General features: G+C 42.9%; 1 pseudogene; it reads left to right on the forward strand.

The window, feature by feature from the left end:
* The first annotated feature begins 2,960 nt into the window (after window positions 1-2,960).
* Window positions 2,961-4,667, forward strand: LOC135398437 (uncharacterized; annotated as a pseudogene).
* Window positions 4,668-5,113: the final 446 nt, after the last annotated feature.

Below are 5,113 nucleotides of genomic sequence, written 5' to 3' on the forward strand. Positions count from 1 at the left end.
AGTCTCGACTGGGGGGGGGGCGCCCCCCCAGACCCCTTCCCCCAATTTGTAGAACCTAATCTGGACTAACCTCACGAAAGTTAGGTGATTTAACCCATTTCAACGGCCCTACCTTTCGCAAGGTGGCAAGTTTCGATTCTGTTAGGCTTAGCACTCCTGTGTTTCTCCTGCGCTAGAAAAGCATCAGATGGGGTTCTTCAAATGCATATAAAAAAACTTCTAGACCACACGTTCTTGTAATTCTTGTTCTTTTATACTCGCTATATAGTCTTCTCTCACTTCGGTGCATTATTTCGCTTTTGAACACTCCGGCTAATTAGAAAAAGCCATAAGCCCGTCTACGGAACTAGACCCGAGTAAACAGACAGTCGGTAAGAAAAACAAAGCACGCAAGGACAACGGCGCAAAACTGTTAGCAGGTAAATCTTAAATGTACGAACTACATTTACCACGAAGCCAGAACACTAGTGGGCTCTGGTCTGGGGACGACTTTCGTCGCATACCTGTCATCCAAGGCCCCACGACAAAAATCAGCTAGATTCAGCTGCGAACTTTTGCGAACCTTTGCGAAACTGATAAGAAATTAGAAGGTTCATCGAACCTTGCGAACCACCAGGTTCGCAGTCGAACCGCGGGTTCGCAAAAAGTTCGTGACATCACTATGTAGGACTAGAAAGGTAGAGCATGTGCATAAAAAATAATTTCGTATGCAGTCACACATACGGTTCAGAAGATTAGATAGATAATGGATGTCCAAGCATATATAATTGTGCTTCAGGTGCAATGGGTATGCTAACGCATTGCTTCCACGAAGCCTTTTTATTTTTATAAATTCTTTTTTTTATAAATTTTATATTTTATTTTACATAAATTTTATATTACTTATTATATACTTATTTTTTTTATAAATTTTATAAATTCAAAACTCTTGTTACACGGCCCCTGTAAGACTGCCCTTTGCGAATGGTTTGGTAACGTGTTTCTAACTGCAAAAGTATGAGGTAGTCGAGAATGCTGCAGACAGGGTTTCAACTTACATATTGCTTATCATGTCCTACGTGATAAATATTAAATACAAAGTGATTTGTGCAATAATTCCCGAGTACGGAATTAATTCCGAGGCTGGCCAGTGATGTCACCCAGGACGACGAGTCACATAATTGCCTCTGACACTTTTACACCCCATGGGCTGAGCTGTGAATTGAAACAGCAAACAGGTGCACCCACTAATTTGATTTCTAGGATCTATGCTACGCCCTAACTCTTCAGACCCCACATTTCTAAAAGCACAATTTCTTAGTGGCAATATGTACTCTGGTACTTCCTTTGCGTCTACATAGAGTGCAACCACATGGCTTCTGGAGCTTTCGTGTGCATGTTTTTGTGCTACGGTGCTCATTACAAACAATAACCAGATGTCAGACATGAAATGCAGTAGTTTGTAGCGTGTCACACAACGCAGCGTGACATGGGAGTGTGTGACTCAAAGAAAGCTTCTGGAAAATGCACAGAATCCCATAAAAGGTTTAAAACGTGATTTGTATTTCGTTTTACGTCGCTCGTCGTTCCATACCATCGTCGATGGTGTTGCACATTGATAAATCGTACGTAAAACTTGTCCCATAGTAGTATGCGGTTTCTCAAATACATAGCGCGATTTTTTCCTGCAAGAATAAAACGTCAGTCTCTACAATGGGCAAGTGCTGTAAAGGGGGCTAACGCAGACGCGACTTGATACAAATTGTACTTGCTCACAAAACACAAACGACGAATTCCAGTCACAACATCGCACAGAGGTTCGTTTACGAATGAGTTCGCAGCTGGTGCACTGTTTACTTGTCGTGGAACCCGGCTGTCCGCCATCTTCAAGCGCAGATACGTGAAGCCACGAAAAGCCGTAACTGGAGTCCACTGACAAGCACGAACGCGCGTACACGTCACAATGCCCGTTCGGGTGCATCTACGTCATAAAAATGGCTGCGCCCATGCGTGTTTCGGAATGAATTATCTATTTTTTTTACATGGTACTGTACCGAACTGGGAGAATGAAGGTGCATTTTGGGGGGAGCTGGATGTGGGCTTTGAGAATATCACAACCGTTTCTACTATTTGGGATATCGGCACAGCTGAAGTTTAAAAAAACGCAGTGCCCATGCAACGCGTGTATGACCACATTAATCTCTGAGAAGGTGGGATCGGGAGAACAATAAAGATAAATGACTGTTGTGTCTGAAATAAGGGAACTCTGGAAAGTTAGGACCAATATGATCTGCTAGCCTTGCATGGCTCACTGTAGCTGTGACACACTTTGAACAATTCCAGTAAGACAATGAACTTTCGCTGTTTCACTGGGCATTCAGGTGTAGGGGATGCATCTGCAGAAAATTATTTAGTGTTCCTTAGTATACCTGAACAGGAAGTATTCCTGTACCCCTCAAAGAAGCTAGTAGTTCTCACCGGTTTCTTCTCCCACTGTTGGCGTCATACTAATGTTCCGCACCTGTCCAAAGACTAAAAAAATGTCACAAAGTCTGCAACATGTAACAAATGTAGTCGTTCCACCTGTGGACTCTGCAGAATCTGTGGAGTGGGGATTGATGTATTCACTGGTCCACGTCATGTGCTTTCAAGTGTCTTTGTGTCAACATGTGAGGAATGCAAAAAAAAAAAAAAATGAACATCTGGAGACAGTCTTACTGTGAGAGCTTCTTACTACAGAGCGTCTTACTCACGGTGACGGCCTCGCTTTTTGTATATGTGGAACCCTTAGAACGATCTAGGGCTCACCTAAACTAACCTTTCGCCAGCCGGTCGTCAGCTTTGCAAAATCAGTCTTCGTACATAGCTTCGAAAACCTAAATGAGGGAGTTTCATATGTAAAGGCTACGTTATCTTTATAGGCGTTGTCTGTACGTGAAGACATGAAGTGATTTCAAAGTTTTCTTTACAGGTAACGAAAAATGTTAACTGGACTGAGGGAGCGTAACGACGACCAATGGACACAAGAAACGAAATCATTCAACCCATTCTTTGGGAACGAGCATATTTACAGGTATGTTTGACAGAACAAACAAACATTCAGGAGACACTTATCTCCGTGAAGTAGGAAAAGCATATGCCACATCTGGGCATTATTAGTGTTGAAATCACATCTGGAAAGGTGGAATTGATTTGTCTCTGCTGCACACACACACAACAGAAATGTGATCCACCACTGTTGTAACAGTGGCTGTAACTGGCTTAACCTAGGCCTTGTACCAAACTTCAATTTTTTTTGCTTTCTTTCACTGTTACAACATTTAGCTTGCTCATTATTTCTTAAAATTTTTGCAGCCTGCAATGCTACTATATCTACCTTGCAAAAAGAGGCCTCTGCCCACATATGCTGATGACTTTTTTCTCATTCAGGTACGTTGAGACATGGAGAGGCTGGCCTGCGCCTGTTCACTTCAGGGCATCTTGAGAAACTGGAGTTTTCAAGAAGGGAATGTGCTCTGACAATTGTTCGTGCAGAAGTCAGGGCATCAATGTCATGCAGCATTAAGTACGTAGCTACTGCTGAGATCTCAAAGTGTGACGGAGAGGTTGTCACAGGACACTGCTTGTGTGTTGCTGGACAGGGATCAGTATGCAAACATATCTGCTGCGTTCACTATGGACTAATGCACATTGCACAATATGATCTTCGCTACGTACCTGAAGCACATGCATGTACAGAAATAGAGCGACAGTGGTACAGACCGAGAGACCCTAAACATATTAGTGAGCATTTTGGTGACTTAGTGTTTTGCAAGGACACATGCCAAAGGATAAGTGATGCTCCAAAGCGTCACGCGAGACGAGCAGCATGGTCATCACTTCGAGATGAGAACTTGAGACTGTGTACTTCAAGTCTAGTGAACCTTCACATCAAGCTGAAAGAAAGTGGTCTCAACTGCTTTGCAGATGTGCTCGAATGAAATGACTTTATACCTGTCAAAGTAAAAGAAAAAACAAGCTCTGGCCCGGAAACTACAGAAAACCTGCCACTCCGATGGTTAGACCAGAGACTGCAAAGCGTGTGCCCTCCCTGGCACCATTATAGAGAAGGCGTGATCACAGCTTCCGTGGCACATAGGGTTTACACTTGGGTGAACACTTGCAGGAAGAAAACTGGGCCCCATGACCCTCGGTCACTTATCAGTACACTAATGGGCACAAAGAAATACAGACCAACTTTCGCAATGGAGAGGGGCATTCTGTGTGAGAGAGAAGCACGTGAAACTTTCAAGACAGAAAATGCATGCCACGTCAATATTGACGTGAAGCAGACTGGACTGTTCCTATGCAGCAGTCATCCTTTCCTCGGTGCAAGCCCTGATGGCATTGTCTCGTGCTTCTGCTGTGATGAAAGGCTAATTGAAATTAAAAGTCCTCTAAATTTAGAAACATTTTGCAAGGCCGAACTCCGCAGTGGATGCCTGAAGTGTAGCAGTAAATACTATACACAAGTGCAAATGCAAATGGGACTCCCATCGATGAAGTCGTGTGTTCTTTTTGTGTTCAGCAAAGAAAAGTGTGTGCAGATTCTAGTCCCTTTCGACCCAGCATATTTTAAGGAGCTAGTCGAGCGCTGCACATTCTTTTACAACATGTACCTGCAACCTTTCATTTCCAACTGCGATTAAAGCATTTTGTGAGACCAAACAAAAGAAAACCTGCTTTTGTTGTGTGCATAAAAATGCAAAACTGATTTTCCGTTGTTCTAGGTCATTATACCTGTATGTGTATGCAAGTTATGTTTGTTTGAAATGATTAAAGAGGAGTTTTCTAGTTTATTGGTTTATTTACAACATTGTACATGTCCTTCAGTTGCTGCATATTTGTGCTCATTTATCCAAAAGGGTTTCCCAGTGAAGTTAACAAGTCTAGCACAAACGTGCCACACCTTATCGAGATCCGAAGACATGCTATTTGGAAAGACCTTTCTGAGGATTTTGAACCCTTTAACTCTTCTTATAACTCTCTCAATGTGTATTCTCACACTAGCTATCCTTCTTGCCTCATTCTCGTCCTCCACACTGAGCTGAGTCCTTCCCCTCATGAAGGGAGGAATGTTTAATAGAATTGATCG

This window comes from Ornithodoros turicata, chromosome 6 (assembly GCF_037126465.1).
Source record: "Ornithodoros turicata isolate Travis chromosome 6, ASM3712646v1, whole genome shotgun sequence".
Taxonomy (NCBI): Eukaryota; Metazoa; Arthropoda; class Arachnida; order Ixodida; family Argasidae; genus Ornithodoros; species Ornithodoros turicata.